The following is a 20,744-nucleotide window of genomic DNA, read 5'->3' on the forward strand; positions in this document are numbered from 1 at the left end:
CACTACACCACCAGGGTTTCCTGTGTAAATCTACTCAGTGTTAAAAACCTAAATGTGCAGAGAAACAGCAGTGTAACAGATATATTTATTGTGAGTAGATACGATTCGAATCAGGCAGCTTCAGGAAGGCGCTCTGCAGAGGGCATAGTGAAAACACCTTATATAGGTGGGGTCTGGGCAGGGTCTCCTAAGATCACTTAAATTCCTTTCATGTTGGTTTCTCAGGAGATAGAGTCAGAGCTCCTGCAGTCATTAAGGACTTGCCACATGTCCTAAAACACAGCTTCCAGTCAGACCCTGGAGTTCCTGCTTCTAGAAACTGGCTGCACAAGGATAATAATCCAAAAAAGCCCAATGCCTAAGGCAAAATGGTCTCTGCTAAGCTGCTAATTAGGCTGTCGTTTGCCCTTAAGCTGATTCCAGGAAAACCAGTTCCTTAAAGGCTTAAAGGTCAAAAAGAAACCTAAGGGCGAAAGGCCTGGGTGGGCCACCCCAACTTCCTGGACCAGAAATCTGAATTTCAGGAGAATTAAAATGGTTTCTCACCAGTCCATGGTAACTTGCTACCCTGGGAAACGAATACATTCCTGGAGACAGCACTCGCAGAAGAGCTTCTAAATGCCTGTGTTTAGAAACCAAGAGATTGCAAACAAAAACCCAGAGTTCTGATCTCTCTGGAAAATCAGATCCGACCACCCTGGGTTTGCATTCTATCTCGGCCAGGGGTCAGCCTGCACACCAAATCTGCTCCTTGGCCTGTTTTTGTATGGTCCTTGAGCTAAGGATGGTTTTTACATTTTTAGAGGGTTGTTAACAAGACAAAACAAAAAAAGAATATGCAACAGAGAACTTATTGGCCTGCAATACATATTTTCTAGTCCTTTACTGAAAAAGTTTGGCGACATCTGCTCTTGGCAGTCATCTGCTAGGGCCAAGTAGCTGCTGCCACCTTTCCACTGGACACACACTCCCTGGGTTGCTCTGGTCCCCGCAGCTCCCTGTTATCACAAACAGCCTGCCTCACTCATGGACATTTCCTCCCTAGCCCCTGGTTGGACTGCTGATCCAGAGGCAGTGTGAAGAGCAAGAAGAGAAAAGGCCAGATGTCAAGGCAAAAACAACCTTCTAAAGCCAGGCCAAGGAAAATACTGTGACAGGACAACCAGAGAAGCAGGAGGAAAACTAACAGAGGGCAGTTTTCTAGAAGCTAAGAAAACAGGGCATTTCAGGAAACAAGAGGTGGTTAGAGGTGTCCAGTGGAGCTAAAGAACTAAGTAAGAGGAGGCCCAGTAGGCTTAACAAGGGGGCTATTTGTGATCATGGAGAGATGAGCTTGAGTGGGATATGAGGCAGGTGTCAGATTTTAGCAGGTTGAGGGGTAAATGGGAATGTAGAACATGCAGATGGTTTTAAGAAGTTTCGCTGTGAAGAGAAGGAGAGAGATAGGGCAAGCAGCTCAGGGGATCAGGGAAAGACTTTATCACATGGAAAAGATCTGCACAGAGACGGGAAGAGCCAGAAGATGGGGGCAAAACTGGTGGAGCAAAGTCTTTGTAGAAGAGAGCAGGAGTGGGCAGGATTCACCTTTGCCAGGCGCACAGTTAGAACGAGGCTAGGAGGGGTGAAAATGCAGGTGAGAGAGAGGATTTCTGGCAAGAAGCTAAAAGTGTTCTATCCTGGTGGCTTCTATTCTCTTGATGAAATAAATGATGGGGTCACCTGCTGGGAGGGGGTGGCTAGAGAATTCTAGTGAGTGAGAAGGTTTGAAATGCAAGGCGTACAGAATGGGAAATTCAGAAGCGTTGCTGGGCAGCTCCAAGAACCCACCAAGGCTGGAGGTCATGGCTGTCTGGTGGCCCCAATCTTCTAGGCTGTGTGGCTTTACCCAGAAGCCCAGGGAGATGCCTAGAAGATGGGCAAGGATCTGCGAATTGCCACCTGTGGTGCTCTGGTGCCTCATCTGCAAAAAAAAAAAAGCCATCATGTTCTTCCCCTCTCCTCCTCTGGGAGGTATTTTAAGTATTAACTCTGGCCAGAAGTCAGAGTGCTGGGGAAATATAACCATTCAAATCCATACCCTTCAACTAGAATCTTCAGCACAACGGGAGAGAGAAGTTGTCTCTTTGAAATGTGTTATGTTTACCATCTGAGAAGCAAAAGGGGGGGGGGAAAACCTCAAGAAGGAGCCTTATCTTAAGATCTTGCTTTAAAACCAATGCAATTAAACATGAGTTATGATTTAGCACTTGCCAAGTATCACATCTTGTTAATAAGAGTGTTCCGATTTCCTGCAAGGGAGAATGAAGAAAATCAAAGACACAAGGGAAAGATTAGTCCAAAGAACTAATGGACCACAATTACCACAGCCTCCACCAGACTGAGTCCAGCATAACTAGGTGGTGCCTGGCTACCATAACCAACTGCTCTAACAGGGCTCACAAGAGAGGGTCTCAGACAGGGCTGGAGAAAAATGTAGAACAAAATTCTAACTCACACATACACAAAAGACCAGACCCACTGGTCTGACAGAGACTGGAGAAACCCCAAGAGTATGGCCCCCAAACATCTGTTTAGCTCACTGATGAAGTCACTCCTGAGGTCTACCCTTCAGCCAAAGATTAGACAAGCCCATTAAATAAAAAATTAAAAAGTGTCCCTATTTCTTGATAATCGTGCAGCATGTCACAGTCTTGGTGGCAATCTGTTTTGCCATCTCCTTTCCCAATAATGTTGTGAGGAAGTGAAGGCGGAGAGGCTGTAGTGTTTCAATCTCACGGGTGAAAGAAAATTTCGCGTAACTCGTAAGTGCTACAGGCCAGTAAATTGACTTATCCAAAGATATGCCAGGAAGGTAAAACCAGGATTCAGAACCCACCCTGTGACTTAGTTTCCTCATCTGACCACAGCATTGACCATGGAGGATGAAGAGCTTCATGGGGGCAGGGTTCAAGGAGGCAATACATGTGGAGTATACGGCAGGTAGGATGAAGTCAATAAATGCCAACCTTTCTAATTATGAGAGAGACAAAGGAAAAGGGTGGTTTTGGAAGACTTGGTCCTCCATCTAGCTATACCACCAGCTTTGTGACCTGAGCAAGTCATTTTCTCTCCCTGGGCCTCAGTTTCTCCGCTTACAAGATGAAGACATTGGACTACATAAACTCTAAGGCCCTTTTCAGTACTGAGATGTTGGGGTTTCTGGGTCAAAGGTTCAGGAAGCTGTAGACAGGGGAGTAGCGATCAAGGATGTCCTGAGGCTTTGTGGGAAGATAAAAACGGCCTCAGACACAATCGGCTAAGCCTAAAGCTGCCCATTATGCGATCTAGTCAATTATAGTTCTTTATAATCCCTGCTTCATCCACCTAACCAGTGTAGGGTATGTTTTCATTATCAATTACCACATTAAAACACACACTCACACTCTAAAACTTAGTGGCTTTCAAAACCATGTATTATCTCTCAGGATTCTGTGGGTTTACTGGGTGGCTCTTCTGCTTCATGTGGTATTGGTGGGGCCACGACAGCTGGAAAGTCTAAAATGGCTTCCCTCACTTGGCTGGCAAATTGGTGCTGGCTGTCTGCTGGGAGCTGAGATGGGGCTGTGGCCAGAGCCTCAGCTCTCTTCCACATGGCCTCTCCACTAGGCTTCTCACCTAATCTGGTGCTGGATTCCAAAGGGAGTGTCCCTGAGTGACTATTCCAAGATGAAGAAGCAGAAGCTGCCAGTCCTCTTAAGGCCTGGGCTCAGAAGTTGCAGGACATCACTTCTTCCACATATGGTCACAGCAGTCACAGGGCCCGGCCAGAATTGAGGAAGTGGAAACACACCCCATCCCTTGATGGGGGAGTAACATGTGCCTAGAGGGAGGTACGAATGGATGGTGAGTGCCATTAGAGATTATCTACAGCAGAGTACAAAGACAATGTCTTTTCTTTTTCTTACTTGCACCAATTATGTTTTACGCAAATAACGTGTGCCTCCTACATTTGTTTCCCAAAGACACTCTCCCTGTGAGGTACTTTCACAAGTGCTGCTATGCCAATTTTTTTCCATGTTTTTGTGGGTTCACGTTATTCATGTAAAAATATGGCGATAATTCAAAATGACTCACGCACAGTGTCTCCCTTCTGAGACCTCCTCCTCAAATTGTATAAGAGTCCTGAGGGCTTGAAAAGTTCTAGTTCTTCTTGCAAACACAGGCTAGGAAACAACTGGATGGGGTTGTCCACCATTAGTCTGCAGGTCACTATTGAAGCAGGGACTGGTACAGCCCCATGGACATTTGCCTGCTGATCAGGTGACACTCTCATTCCAGAGCATCTGACACCATAGAGGTGTCACCTATTGCCCTCCAAGACCAGAGCTCCTTCAACTCATGCAGGAGTGACACCACGCCAGATTCGCTGGTCCAGGGGCTGCTAGCCTTAAAAAAAAAAAATGCTATTCCAGAATCACTACTCTGAACCCCACTAAAACCTTTTTTCTAAGTTGCCTTTGAGTCAACTATGACTCATGGTAACCCCATCTGTATCAGAATAGAACTGTGTGCTCCATAGGGTTTTCAATGGCTGATTTTGGAAGTAGATTGCTAGGCCTTTCTTTCAAGCTACCTCTGGGTGGACAAGAACCTACCATCTATCCTTTTGTACTACCCAGGGACTCTACCAAAGCCTTAGTCTCCTACATTCAGCTCAGACCTCCTTCCCCCTGGTGAGTTTGCCCTTGGAGCTCTTAACCTTTCCTCATGCTAGGCCACTCTGCTGGATTTTCTCAGCTTTTAATATCTGCCATCCCTCTCCCACCCAAGGTTTTTAGCTTCTTGTATAAAATGGTTCTCCCTCTTTGTGAAGTTCCATACACCAAGAGGTCCCAGGAGATGCAGTTTTCACCTGGCCACATAAGGCACTGTTGCACCCTCCCCAAGAGTGATCATATTCTCCTTGCTGCCATGTTCACATCGCTGAGTAAAGGTTTCTGGGTTTAAGAAAAATTGCTCCCAGCTGACCTTCATTCTGGAAGCCTCTGGCCAAAAATTAATACATAAGGTAAGCTCTGTTTTAAAATAGCATAAACAAGGGGGACTTTATACCACCAAGAAAGAAGCACTTGGAGCAGAATGTGTCCTTTGGGCCCGGGGCATGGGAAGATTGAGGACAAGGACCTTCTTCCAGAGCTGAATGAGAGAGATATCCTTCCCCTGGATCCAAAGCCCTGAATTTGGACTTGTAATCCACTAGACTGTGAGAAAATAAATTTCTCTTTGTTAAAAAAATTAAAAAAAAAAATAGCATAAACAAAATGACATGATAATCAGTTATTAGTCACAGTCACAGAATACATTTAAGTTAATCTTCTACAGAGGATGATTCTAAAGAAAACAAACAAACAAACAAACAAAAACCCGTATTAGTTGTGTTGCTCCCCTCACAGAGGTTAGTTTATTCTCACCCTGGTTTATACTCTGGCCTGAAACAGAATCCAACCTGGAACCCTTTCTTTGTTTCTTTGTAAGTTTTAATTTTGATGTAATTTCAAGTTTACACAGAAGTTTCAAGAATAGTTCTAAGAACTACTATATGTACCAATGGTTAATATTTTGCTCAATTCATTTTATCATCCTCCCTCTCTCAATCTATACATAATCTATAACCCATATTCACATTTTGCTAATTGTCTTGACAAAGTCATTTGTGGGCTATGCTTTCCCATGATCCCCCTCTAATCTGGGATCATTCATTTGCATTCAGTTGGCCATCTCTTCAGTCAACTCTTCAGTCATCTTTCTTCTCAAACAGCCCTCAGCCTTTCCTAGTTCACGCTTCTCTGTAGGCAGGTGAGTCTATGTACCCCAGAGCCCTTCGCCTTTCTGCAGCTGGCCCCATTAGGCTCTGTTTGCTTTCTGGTTCCTCTAGCTCTGCCCGTGGTGCCTTCTCCACACCACAGTTCTCCTTCAGATCAGGAAGTTCCCAGGAGCGGTCACGCCTGGGGACGCCCAAGAGAGAAGGGCAAACACTGAGTAGCTGTTCTGTATTGTTTTCTTGTGACTTCTTTCCAGGCAGGAAAATCTGATTCTGGTAACCCTGAGCTTCCTCCCTTTTTATTTTAACCATATTTTGTTGTAAAAACAGTGTGCTGGTCTTAATAAAGGTAACTTCCTGAAAAGGAAATAAACATAATCCTCTACTCACCCGGCTGTTTATTTTCACATGTTCCGGTCTAGTAATGCGGTTAACATCATTGTGATCATGGCGTATTTTGGTTTTTATCATCTGCTTTTTCACATTTTCTGAAATGCAAGTTGTTCTGTGTCTTTCTACTCCACATATGACACTCAGGCTAAGGTGCAGACGTGACCTAGCGTGGCCTGTAAGGCACTTTGGATCTAGCCCCTGCCTGCCCTCAAGCCCCGAGTGCTCCCCAGCCAGGCCACTTGGAGGCCTCTGAAGGCACCGGGCTCGTTCTCAACCAGGCCCTTTCGCTCCTTCGTGCCCACCTGGTGGAGTTCCTTCAAAGCTAAGTACCACTTTCTCTGTGGGTCTCAGGTCTCACCAGCACAGTCCCTCCCTCAGCCAGGCCAGTTACCCTAGAGGTTCCAAACACCAGCGGTCACTCTGTGTTGTAGAGGTGACCACGTGCCTGCCTCTCCTGCTGAACACTGTGGCTTTCCTGTGAGCAGGACTTATTTCTTCTGTCTTTTCTCTCAATGTCCCCAGTATCAACTACAGTGTGTCCAAACCAAACACCAAACCCGTTGCCGTCGAGTCGATTCTGACTCATAGCAACCCTGTAGGACAGAGTAGAATTGCCCCATAGGGTTTCCAAGGAGCAGCTGGTGGATTCAGACAGCCGACATTTTGGTTAACAGCTATGACTCTTAACTACTGTTCCACCAGGGCACTAGAGGTACCTGAAAAGTCTAGGAATGAATAGTTGCAGACGTGGGGTCAGCGTCTTCCTTCCACCCTAATTTTGCTTCCAAGACATTACTCTTCCATATGCTGGTAAAAAGCTTCTCTCTTGTGAATCATGTGATCTGCCGGTACCACCGCCCTCCCTCCTCATCCCCACCATTCCCTGTCCCCTTGGTCTTGCCCCCACATTCACCAGAGACTTTCTGGATCCTGAGTCTCTCCCAGTGACAAGCTGTGTGATCTTGGGCAAGTGACTTTACCTTTCCACCCTTGGGTTTCTTGGCCTTGAATCCTTTGCCTCCCTCCCCACCCCCCTAACTTTCAGCCACCCACACACCAAACCTTGTCACCTCCAGGATCTGTCTTACCTAGAAATCTTTAACATCACCATCTCTAACCACAACTTCCTATACTTCCTATTCTCTCACACCCGAATTGATACCACTGCTACCTGTTTCTCCACCCCATCAAGATCTCCGGCAGCTTAGACCAACCAGAATATTATCAGCCCCTTGCTGCTTTGACTTGATTCTTTAGCCAATTCTTTATCCACATGGTCATTACCTTGGTCCTTCTCTGGCCAATACAATCCACATATTTACCTTTCTGTTATATACCTGCCTGACAAAATGCCAACCCTGGCTCTGTTTAGCAATTCCACATCTCTGTTTTTATGCTCAACTTGCTGGAGAAATTCAATCAGATGTGAGAAATGGTGACACCACAGGTTTGTGATTTCTAACTTTAGCTGGGCGCTCAGCACCCAAGAGAGCTGGATCTGTAATCAGAAACCATGCATTCACATCCTGGCTCTGCCATTTCAAGCCATGAAATGTTTGTTCTTCATTTTTCAGAAAAAAGAAGCTAAGAAAACACTTTCCAATTCATTTTATGAAGCTAGTATTCCCTGATACCAAAGTCAGAGAAAGTACAATGAAGAAAACTACAAAGCAATATTCTTCATTAATATAGATGCAACTTCTTGAGAGTATGGCCCCTGGACACCCTTTGAACTGAGTATTGAAGTCACTCCTGAGGTTCACCCATCAGCCAAAGATTAGATAGGCCCATAAAACTAAACTTGACCTAATGGGGCACACCAACCCAGGGGCAAGGACAAGAAGGCAGGAGGGGACAGGAAAGCTGATAAAGGAGAACCCAAGGTTGATAAGGGGAAATTGTCGACACATCGTGGTGTTGGCAATCAGTGTCACAAAACAGTATGTGTGTTCACTGTGTAATGAGATACTAATTTGCTCTGTAAACCTTCATCTGAAGCACAATTTAAAAAAAAAAGCTCACATCAGCTAGCTGATACACAGGGGTACAGTTTATAAAAATAGAATAAATTAAAGCTTAAATGGCCCATAGGAGTCACTGGGTAGCACAAATGGTTAATGTGCTTGGCTGCTAACCAAAAGGCTGGAGGGTAGAGTCCGCTCAGAGGTGCCTCAGAAGAAAGGCCTAGAGTTCTACTTCAGAAAAATCAGCCGTTGAAAAACCTATGGACAAAGATTGACTTTTACACATGTGGGGTCTCCAGGAGCCACAATCACCTCAACAGCACCTGGCTAAGTGGCCCACTGGGAAGGCACATCCGTAACTCCGATTTTGTAACAACATACTCTCTTCAGCTCAATTGCCAAAGACCACGTGAAAAGGGAAGAAGGTGTTCAGCAAACGACTCTCTAAGTCACTCTTCTCTATTTATACCGCTTCCTGCGTGTTCTCGTCCAGTCTCATATTCTAAATACCACCTACAGTCTGACGACTCCAGAAAACAAAATATAGATGCAAATTCTTAACAAAATATTAGCAAAAGAATTTATCAATATATAAAAAGAACCATATGCCATGACCAAGTGGGCCTCATTCCATAGACACAAGCCTGGTTCAATATTAAAAAATAAATCATTAATAAGGCAAAAAAGAAATGTTCACATAATCATATTGATTGATGTGGGAAAAGCACTTGACAAAATTTGATACTCATAGTAAAAAAAAAATTCCCAGAAAAAAAACGAATAGAGGGGTGTGATAGTAAATGTTATGTGTCAGCTTGGCTAGGCCATGATTCTCAGTATTATTTAATTATCCTCAATTTTGATATAATGTAATCACCTCCATGATGCGATCTGATGTAATCAGCCGATCAGTTGTAAACGGAGTTTCCTGGGGGGTGTGGCCCACACCCAGTATATATGTGTATATAGATAAACATTCTGGCACAGCTTGCTTGCCTGTTCTGGATACTGTTCTGGGTACTATTTCAGCTCATCATCACCTGACCTCCAGCTTTGGGGACTTGAGCCAGCAGCTTGCCATGCTGACCTACTGACTTTGGGATTTGGCAGCTCCACAGCCCTGTGAGCCAGCAGCTTGTCATCTGACCTGCCAATTCTGAGTTCATCATCCCCTGCAACCACATTTGTCAGGAGAAACCTCCAGCCAACACCTGACCCGCAAACTTTGGGACTCACCAGCCTCTACAACCGTGTGAGTCATTTCCTCGAGATCAATCTCTCTATACATACAGTCAGCCCTCCATATCCACAGGTTCTGCATCCACGAATTCAACCAACTGCAGATTGAAAAATACTCTTAAAAAAAAAAGTTCCAAAAAACTTGCAAAGACTGAGAAAGCGTTGTGTTGAGTGTAAGCATTAACAACTATTTACTTAGCATTTACATTATATTAGGTATTATAAGTAATCTAGAGATGATTTAAAGTATACCGGAGGATTGTGTAGGTGATATGCAAATACTAAGCCATTTTATATAAAGTACTTGAGCATCCCTGGATTTCGGTATCCTCAGGTGGTGGGGGGCAGGGGGGTCCTGGAATCAATCCCGGCAGATACCAAGGGACAATTTATACATACAGGCTTCACTAGTTTTGCTTCTCTAGAGAACCCAGCCTAAGACCAGGAGAAACATCCTTAACTTGATAAAGAGCATCTACAAAAAAACCTACTGATGAAAACATACATAACAGTGAAAAACTGAATTCTTTTCCTCTAAGATTGTGGAAAAGGAAGAAATGTCCACTCTCATCACCTTTGTTCAGCATAATGCTGGAAATTGCACCCATGTAACAAGGCAAGAAAGGAAAGTAAAAAGCATACATATTAGGCTGACAGGAAAAAACTGTCCGTATTTGCAGATGGCATGATTATCTACATAGAAAATAGCAAAGAATCTACAAAAAAAAACTTTTAAGACCAATAAGTGGATTCAGCAATCTCGCAGGACACAAGATAAACATACAAGAATGAATTGTATTTCTACATGCTACTAATGAACATGTAGACAGTAAAATTTAAAAACACAATACCGTTTGCAATCACTCATAAAAACAGGAATACTTAGGTGTAAATCTAACAATAAGTACAAGATTTGTATGCTGAAAACTACAAATTCTATTGAAAGAAAGCAAAGAAGAGCTAAATAAATAGAGAGGCATACCATGCTCATGGGTTGGAAGACTCAGTATAATAAAGATATCAATTCTCCTCAAACTGATATACAGGTTTAACACAATTCTTATCAAAGTTACAGCAATATTCTTTGTAGATATCACAAGTTTATTTAAAATTTATATAGAAAGCCAAAAAAGAACTAGAATAGCTAGAACAATTTAGAAAATAAAGTTGGAGGAATCACTTTGCCCTATTTCAGGACTTAATATATAACCACAATAATCAAGACTGTGTGGTAGGAGGCAGAGCCAACATGGCTTTATAGACAGAAGCACCGTGCCATCCCTCTACAGCAGACACGAAAAACTAAGTAAAACAGATACAAACATCAGTCCTGGAACTCTAAGTACCAAACAAAGGAACAAAGGGCTTGATCGAGCACTGAATGGAATAAGAAACTGACAAAGAACAGAGAAAGAGGAGAGATATGGAGTGGAGGTCCCATACCACCTAAAGTGGCTGGATTTGCCACCTTGGGCTTTAGCCGCCAAAGAACCCTGGACAGAGAGTATGGGAAGGCAGCTTCACAGAGCTCCCAGCAGGAGACAGAACACCTGGTAACCAGAGATACACACTTTCCCATCTTCCATCCTTCTTACCTCTACGAGGCCTCCACTGCTTGCCAACAGGCCGCAGTTGCTCGGCTGGAGTGACACTAGCTCACTGCCGCCAATATCCACCCTGCCCCACCAGCCACCCCCTTCAGCCCCATTTTTTTGTTTGTTTGCTTGTTTTTTGTTTTTGTTTTGTTATTTTTGCTTGCTTTTTTTAATTTAAGATTTTTTTTGCCATATTTTGTATTTTTCTTTATCTTTCACCCTCTCCTTTTCCTTCTCCCTTCCACCTAGGCCCTTCACTGTCTCCGCCCCTTCCTGACGGGCTCACCCAGTGAGAGAGACATCAGATCGCCACTATCTCAATTTCACCCTACCCCGACAGCCAAAGCACCCACAACCATATTTTTTTGTCCTTGTTGTTTTTATTTTTTTTGTTTGATTGTTGGTTTCCTCTCTCTGTTTCTCCTTTTTCCTTTCTGTAGCCTACTTAGTCCCGTGTGCCACCCATGCAGCTTCTCAACAGGCTGAGCCATACTACCTCACCAGGTCTGCCCCACTCTCATTTGCCAAATTTGACTGCACTGCCATTTTATTTACTTTCTTTCTTTTTATTACCTTTAATGTCATTTTTTGTCTTTGTTTCTCTTCTTTCACCCACTCACTTAGCTCTGCACATCACATCCTCTCCTTTCCCTTCTGCTTACTTGCACCCTGAGTCAAGTGCCACACCCCAGGCAGTACTGATGTGGTCCCCCGAGCCCTGCTCAACACTGCCCCCCAGGCCTGCCCTGTTGCCCCCAGTTTGTACCACAAACTACCCATCCCAGCCTCTCCATCCTCACAGGACCTGCCCTGCTGCACCATAGTTGAGTGACCAGCCCTATTCACTTATAAAAAGTGGCGAGAAGAATTGTGCCCACAGGCAAGCAAGCAAGAAAACACACCAAGCTCTCCTGCCCTGACATAATCAAACAAAACAAAAAAATCAGGACAAAACCATCAAATCTACAATCAGTAAATGAAGAAAACAATTCCTGAATGTCCCAGGGACAGCAGACAATATAAAAATATTAAAAAAAAAAAAAAAAAAGGAGAGGATGGCTCCAGAAAGTGACCAAAATGAAACATCAGATGACCTTCTGCTAGAAGATGAGGCACTGGAACTACCTGATAGGGAATTCAAAACTCTAATATTTGGGGTTCTCCAACAGATGAAGGAAAATACAGACACAGATAAGGAAAAAATAGACAAAAGTATGGGATATACAGACAAAATCATGGAAAAGACAGACAAAACAATGGAAGAAATCAGGAAAATAAGACAGGAACAAAATATCAAGGTAAATAAACAACTAGAAATCATACAAAAGCAACAATTATAAATACAAAAGATAAACAACAAGATTTCGGAAATGGACAGTGCAATAGAAGGTTTTAGGAGCAAATTTGAAACCATGGAAGACAGGATCGGTGAAATTGAAGACAAATCCTTGGGTACTACTTCATTTGAGGAAAAATAAGAGAAAAGAATGAAGACGCCCTGAGAACAATGTGGAATACAATCAAAAGCAAAAATTTGCCAGAAATCAGAGTTCCAGAACAGAGCGAGAAAACGAAAAACACAGAGAGGATTATCAAAGATTTGCTAACAGAAACCTTCCCTAATATCATGAAAGAAGAAAAGCTGACTATCCAAGAAGCTCAACGAACCCCATATAGGATGACACCAAAAGAAAAACACCAAGACATATCAAAATCACATTCGCTAAAACTAAAGACAAAGAAAGAACCCTGAGAGCAGCTAGGGAAAAATGAAAAGCCACATACAGAGGGGAAACGATAAGACTAAACTCTGATTACTCGGTGGAAACCATGCAGGCAAGAAAGCAATGGAATGACATATATAAAATCTTGAAAGAAGAAGAGTGCCAACCAAGAATAATATATCCTGCAAAACACTCTTTGAAATATGATGGTTAAATTAGGACATTTCCAGATAAACAGAAATTAAGGGATATGTAAAAACCAAACCAAACTTACAAGAATTATTAAAGGGAGTCCTTCATTTAGAGAACAAACAACATCACACAGCAACCTGAATCTAGCACATAAGACAGCGTTAGCCAGATACTAACCTAGATAATGAACTCTCAAGGATAAAACAAAACTAAAAATTTACAACAGGGAACCAGAGATGTCAATCTGTATAAGACAACAACATCAGAACAATAAAAGAGGGACTAAATAGTGTAGCATAGAACTTTCAAATGGAGAGGAAGTTGAGACATTATGTTAATAAAAGACTGGTTTAAACTTAGGAAGATGGGGTAAATTTCAAGGTAACCACAAACAAACCTAGTCATCAAAATAAAAAAGAAAAACATAAAGTCTCAGTAAACACAAAATCTACAAAAATGAAAGAAATGGGGGAAAAAAAGGAATTCAGCACCAAAGAGTAAGAGGAATAAAGAAAGCAAAAAAGCACCATTAAAAAAAAAAGGCACTACAAAATGACAGCAATAAACTCATACCTAGGAACAATTGCACTGAGTGTAAATGGCTTAAATGTACCAATAAAGAGACAAAGAGTGACACAATGGATTAAAAAAAAACAGGATGCATCAATATGCTGACTACAGGAGACACACCTTAGAAACAAAGACACAAATTTATTAAAAATCAAAGGAAGAAAAAAATATATACATATATATATCAAGCAAACATCTACCAAAAAAGAGCAGGAATGGCAATGCTAATCTCACATAAAATAGACTTTAAAACAAAAACCACCATAAAAGACAAAGGAGGGAATAATATAATGATTAAAGGGACAATCCACCATGAAGACATAACCATAATAAATAATTACACACTCAATGACAAGACTCCAAAACACATAAAACAAATTCTAACGGCACTGAAAAGAGAAATTGACAGTTCCACAATAACAGTAGGAGACTTCAACACACCAGTCTTGGTAAAGGACAGAACATCTAGAAAGAATCTCAACAAAGACACGGAAGATCTAAAGGCCACAATCAGCCAACTTGACCTCATAGATATATATAGAACACTCCACCCGACAGCTGCAAAGTACTCATTCTTTTCCAACACATATGGAACTTTCTCCAGAACAGACCACATCCGAAGCCACAAACCAACCCTCAACAAAATCCAAAGCACCGAGATAATACAAAAGTATCTTCTTTGATCACAGTGACATCAAAGTAGAAATTAACAACAGGAAATGTAAGGGAAAAAAAATCAAATACATGGAAACTGAATAACACCCTGCTTAAAAATCACTGGGTGATAGAAGAAATCAAAGATTCAATCAAAAAACTCCTAGAATCAACTCTTCAACACACCACTTTCAGTGAAGGACAGAACATCCAGAAAGAAGCTCAATAAAGACAGGGAAGATCTAAATGCCACAAGCAAGCAACTTGATCTCATAGACATACAGAACCCTCCACCCAACAGCTGCCGAGTATACTTTCTTTTCCAAAGCACATGGAACATTCTCCAAAATAGACCACATATTAGATCACAAAGCAAGCCTTAAAAGAATACAAAACATCAAAATATTACAAAGTATCTTTTCTAACCATAAAGCTGTAAAAGTAGAAATCAATACCAGGAAAAGCAAGGAAAAAAAACCCAAATGCATGAAAACTGCTTAAAACCTTGCTCAAAAACTACTGGGTTATAGAAGAAATTACGGACGGAATAAAGAAACTCACAGAATCAAATGAGAACGGAAGCACATCCTACCAGAACCTTTGGGACACAGCAAAAGCAGTGTTGAGAGATCAATTTACAGCAATAAATGCACACATCCAAAAAGAAGAAAGGGCCAAAATCAAAACATTAACCCTACAACTTAAACAAGTGGAAGGAGAGCAGCAACAGAAGCTCTCAGGCACCAGAAGAAAGGAAATAATAAAAATTAGACCCATACCTCACACTATGCACAAAAACTAACTCAAAATGGATCAAAAACCTAAATATAAAATCTAAAATGATAAAGATCCTGGAAGAAAAAATAGGGACAATGCTAGGAGTCCTAATACAGGGCATAAACAGTATACAAAACATAACTAACAATGCACAAATACCAGAAGAGAAACTAGATAACTGGATGTTTCTAAAAATCAAACACTTATGCTCATCAAAAGACTGCACCAAAAGAGTAAAATGACGATCTACATACTGGTAAAAAAATTTTGGCTACGACATATCCTATCAAGGTTTAATCTCTAAAATCTATAAGATACTGCAAAACTTCAACCACAAAAAGACAACCCAATTAAAAAATGGGCAAAGGATATGAACAGACACTTCACCAAAGAAGACATTCAGGTGGCTAACAGATACACGGGGAAATGCTCACAATCATTAGCCATTAGAGAAATGCAAATCAAAACTACAATGAGATATAATTTCATCCCAACAAGGCTAGCATTAATCCAAAAAACACAAAACAATACATGCTGGAGAGGTTGCGGAGAGACTGGAACACATACACTGCTGGTGGGAACGTAAAATGGTATAACCACTTTGGAAATTGATTTGGCACTTTTCCTTAAAAAGCTAGAAATAGAAGGACCATATGATCCAGCAACCCCACTCCTTGGTATATATCCTACACAAATAAGAGCCCTCACATGATGTATGCACACCCATGTTCACTGCAGCACTGTTCACAATAGCCGGAAGATGGAAACAACCTAGGTGCCAATCAAGAGACAAATGGATAAATAAATTGTGGTATATTCACACCATGGAATACTACGCAATGATAAAGAACAGTGATGAATCCTCAAAACATAACATGGATGAATCTGGAAGGCATTACGCTGAGTGAAATCAGTCAGTTGCAAAAGGACAAAATTACGAGACCACTATTATAAGAACTCAAGAAAAGGTTTAAACACATAAGAAAACATTCTTTGATGGTTACCAGGGTGGGGAGGGAGGGAGAGGGATATTCGCTAACTAGACAGTAGACAAGAATTATCTTAGGTGAAGGGAAGGACAACACACATTACAGACACACAATACAGGAGAATTCAGCACAACCGGACTAAACCAAAAGCTAAGAAGTTTTCTGAATACAACCAAACACTTCAAGAGACAGAGTAGCAGGGGTCTGGGGACCATGGTTTGAGGGGACATCTAGGTCAATTGGCATAACAAAGTTTATTAAGAAAATGTTCTGCATCCTGCTTTGGTGAGTGGCGTCTGGGGTCTTAAAAGCTAGCAAGCAGCCATCTAAGATGCATCAATTGGTCCCAACTCACCTGGAGCAAAGAAGAATGAAGGACACCAAAGACACAAGGAAAATATGAGCCCAAGAGACAGAAAAGGCCACATAAACCAGAGACTCCATCAGCCTGAGACCAGAAGAGCTAGGTGGTGCCCAGCTACCACCAATGACAGCCCTGACAAGGAGCACAACAGAGAGTTTCTGACAGAGAAGGAGGAATGTGGGATGCAGAACTCAAATTCTGGTAAAAAGACCAGACTCAATGGTCTGACTGAGACTGGAGGGACTCCAGAAGACATGGCCCCCGACTCTCTGTTAACCCAAAACTAAAACCATTCCCGAAGCCAACTCTTCAGGCAAAGATTAGACTGGACTATAAGACCTTAAATGATACTTGTGAAGAGTGTGCTTCTTAGCTCAAGTCGATACATGAGAGTAAATGGGCAGCTCCTGTCCTGAGGTGAGAAGGCAGAAAGGGACAGCAGCTGGTTGAACGGACGCGGAAAATACAGGGTGGACAGGAGGAATGTGCCGTCACATTATAGGGAGAGCAACTAGGGTCATATAACAATGTGTGTATAAATTTTTGTATAAGAAACTAACTTGAGCTGTGGGCTTTTACCTAAACACACACACACACACACAAAAAATAGCATTAAAAAAATTCCTAGAATGAAACAAGATTGAAAACACATCATACCAAAACATTTGGGACACAGCAAAGGCAGGGCTCAGAGGCCAATTTATAGCAATAAATGCACACATCAAAAAAGAAGAAAGGGACAAAATCAAAACATTAGCTATACAACTCAAACAAATAGAGAACACCAAAAGAAGCCCACAGCCACCAGAAGAAAGGAAATAATAAAGATCAGAGCAGAAACAAATGAAACAGAGAATAGAAAAACAATAGAAAGGATCAACAAAGCCAAAATTTGGTTCTTTGAAAGAATCAACAAAATCAACAAACCATTGGCCAAACTGACAAAACAAAAACAGGAGAGGATGCAAACAACCCAAATAAGAAATGAAATGGGGGGCATTACAACAGACCCAACTGAAATAAAAAGGATCACAACAGAGTGCTATGAAAAACTACACTCCAACAAATTTGAAAACCTAGAGGAAATGGACAGATTTCTAGAAACAAACTACCTACCCAAACTAACACCAACTGAAACAGAAAATCTGAACAGACCCATAAGAAGAGAAGAGATTGAAAAGGTTAAAAAAAAAAAAAAAAAAAAAAAAAACTCCCAACAAGAAAAAGCCCTGGTCCAGATGGCTTCACTGGAGAATTCTACTAAACATTCAGAGAAGGCCTTACACCTCTACAACTCAAAACTATTTCAGAACAGAGAAAAGGAAGGGATACTTCTGAATTCATTCTATGAATTAAAAAAAAAAAAACAGAAATAGTCGCCCACAAGTACATCTACCTGGCTTTTGACAAAGGTGCAAAAGCAATTCAATGCAGGAAGGATAGTCCTTTCAAGAAATGGTGCTGGAGCAATTGTACATTCATAGGAAATAATGAACCTCAGCCTAACCTCACACCTCATACAAAAATTAACTCGAAATGAATCATAAGTTTAAATGTAAAACCATAAAATTTTATAGGGGATATAGAATGATACAGCCACTCTAGAAAATAATTTGGCAGTTTCTTAAAACATTAAACGTGCAAATACCATACGACATGGCAATTGCACTCCTGGGCATTTATCCCAGAAAAATAAAATCTTATATTCACATACAAACCTGTACACAATTGTTCGTAGCAGTTTTAGCCGTCATAGGCAAAAATTGGAAACTATCTAAACAAACTGTGATACATCCATACCATGGAATATTAATCAGCAAAAAAAAACCTATTGATACACACAACTTTGATGAATATTAAGGGGTATGCTGGGTGGGAAAAACCCCTATGTTAAAACATCACATACTAAGTGATTCCGTTTATACAGCATTCTCAAAATGACAAAATTAGGGGTTCGGCAAGGTGGGAAGTCTATTTTGATAGCAGTGGTGATGTACAAATCTCTAAATGTGATAAAAATGACAGAGACCTCTATACACACGTTGTGCCAAGGTCAAATTCCTGTAATTAATATTGTACTGTAATTGTGTAGGAGTCCTCTGGTGGGACAAATTGTTAACATGCTTGGCTGCTAAGCAAAAGGTTGGAGGTCTGAGCCTACCTGGAGGCACCCCAGAAAAAACGTCTTGCAATCTACTTCGAAAAAAAACAGACACTGAAAACCCTATGAAGCACAGTTCTGCTTTGACACTCAGGGGATCACCATGAGTTGGCGTCGACTGGACGGCAACTGGTTATCTATCAATCATTTACCTATTATTTACCTAATCTTTATTACCAAATATTACAACATTACAGAATATTTGGAAGGTATAGCAAAAGTCATCTATGATAGTGATACTCTCAAATAACAGCTAGTATAATTTTTATTTTAAAAAAATAAAAACTGGTTTATAATTGTGTAAGATGTAACCATTTGGAAAACTGGGCGAAGGGTATATGGATTTCTCTGTACTTACTATTCACTACCTGTGAATCTATAATTGTTCCAAAACAAAAAATTTGAAAATAAAATTTACAAGGAATAGCAGCTTTGGAATCAATTAGATTTAACAATAGAACAAAACAAAATTTAAAACGCTTCCCTTCCTTCCTAAGTTGCTGCCCAGCTTTTGCCTTTGTCTTTCTCTTCAGAGTTTATGTTCTTGAAAGAGTTGTCTCCACTCTATCTCCACTGCCTGATCATCCATTGACTTTTCTACCCGCTGGCAACTCCACTGGCACTCCGCTGGCAACTGGCCAGTTGCTAAATGCAATGTAAACTGCTCAGTCCTTATTTTACTGACCTGTCTTGGCATTTGAGGTTATTGGCCACCACTCCCACTTTCTTAACACACTTTCCCCTCCTGGCTTTGCTCCAGCTGCTGTGGCCGCTCATCCCACTCTTCCTCCACTCATTGTGAAGAGTGATGTGCTCTGGGGGCCTGTCCTCTGCACTCTCCACCTTCATCTACATATTCTCCCTAAATGATCTCATCCACACAACTGGCTCCAGGGACTCCAATATTCAAATTTCTTTCTGAACATCTCCCCCTTGGAGATGCCAAAGAACTTCAAATTCAGATACCCTACACTAACCTGAATTCACCGTTATTCCTCCTGAGCCAACTCTTCCCCACCATTTTCTGGTCGAGGTAACGGTAGCATCAATATTCTTCGCCACCTCTCCCTCCTTTACTTACCACATCCAGTCAGGCACCAAGGACAGGTAAGCCTCCCCCTTAATGCCTCTGGAAGCCACCTTCCTTTTCTGCATCCCTACCTCCAATCCAGATAGATGACCTTGGAGGGCCTCTTGGTCAGGTCCACTGGCTTCACCCTCCACCCTGGAGCCAGAGAGAGTTAAGTACGAATCTGGCTGTCCCTGTCCAACCAAAAACCCCTTCAATAGATCCTCATTGACTTTATGACAAAATTCATTCTTCGTTCAATAAATTTTTATTAAGCACCTACTATGAAACCCTGGTAGCAAAGTGGTTAAGGGTTTGGCTGCTAACCAAAAAGTCAGCAGTTCAGGCCCTCCTTGGAAACCCAATGGGGCAGTTCTACTCTGTCCTGTAGGGTCACTATGAGTCGGAATCCACTCGACGGCAATGGGTTTGGATTTTTGGTTTTAGGAGACCTGGTGGAAACCCTGGTGGTGTAGTGGTTAAGAGTTACAGCTGCTAACTAAAAGGTCAGCGGTAAGAATCCAGCAGCTGCTCCTTGGAAACCCTATGGGGAAGTTCTACTCTGTCTTATAGGGTCACTATGAGTTGGAATCGACTCAAGGGCAACAGATTCTTGGTTGTTTTTTTTTTTTAATGAGCCCTGGATGCAGTGGTTAAAGAGATTGGCTGCTGACCAAAAAAGGTCTGCAGTTCGAATTCACCAGCTGCTCCTTGGAAACCATATGGGGCAGTTCTGCTCTGTCCTATACTGTTGCTATGAGTCAGAATCAACTTGACAGCAATGGGCAGTGGGTTATGCATCAGACAAGGAGCGCTGGTGGTACAATGGTTAAAGCATTCATCCGCTAACTGAAAGGTCAGTGGTTCAAACCCACTAGCTGCTCTGCAGGAAAAAAAATGTGTCAGTCTGCTTTCATGAAGATTACAGCCTTGGGAACCCTATGGGGCAATTCTACTGTGTCCTATAGCATTGCTATGAGTCAGAATTGATTAGATGGTAACCGGTTTGTTTTGTTTTATTTTTTATGCATCAGGCACTTTTTTAGGCACAGGGAATAGACTATTCAGTAAATTCTACTCAGTAGAACAATGAAAAAGCAAAGTACCTACCTTCATGGAGCTTAAGTTTTAGTAGGTGGTGGGGCGGGAGATAGAAAATAATACTAGAAAACACTAGAATAAAATGAAGCAGGGTTAGAGGCCAGAGAACAGCAGGGTAGATGGTGAGGGTGGCATGCTATGTAGGTTGGTTG

The 20,744-nt window shown here is 41.8% G+C and overlaps 1 protein-coding gene across 4 annotated transcripts in view; it reads right to left on the reverse strand.

The window, feature by feature from the left end:
• Window positions 1–20,744, reverse strand: part of LOC100660478 (C-C chemokine receptor type 3) — a 179,778-nt gene that overhangs the window by 101,347 nt on the left and 57,687 nt on the right. For 2 of the 4 annotated variants that reach the window (XM_023547788.2, XM_023547789.2), the window contains exons 2-3: window positions 3,655–3,859; window positions 1,828–1,960 (exon numbers count right to left, since the gene is read on the reverse strand). The exons of the other annotated variants lie outside the window; for them this stretch is intronic. The gene's annotated coding sequence lies outside the window, so the exon portion shown is untranslated. The remainder of the gene's footprint in view (window positions 1–1,827; window positions 1,961–3,654; window positions 3,860–20,744) is intronic. 4 annotated transcript variants of the gene reach the window in all.

Source organism: Loxodonta africana, chromosome 22, assembly GCF_030014295.1.
Source record: "Loxodonta africana isolate mLoxAfr1 chromosome 22, mLoxAfr1.hap2, whole genome shotgun sequence".
NCBI lineage: Eukaryota > Metazoa > Chordata > Mammalia > Proboscidea > Elephantidae > Loxodonta > Loxodonta africana.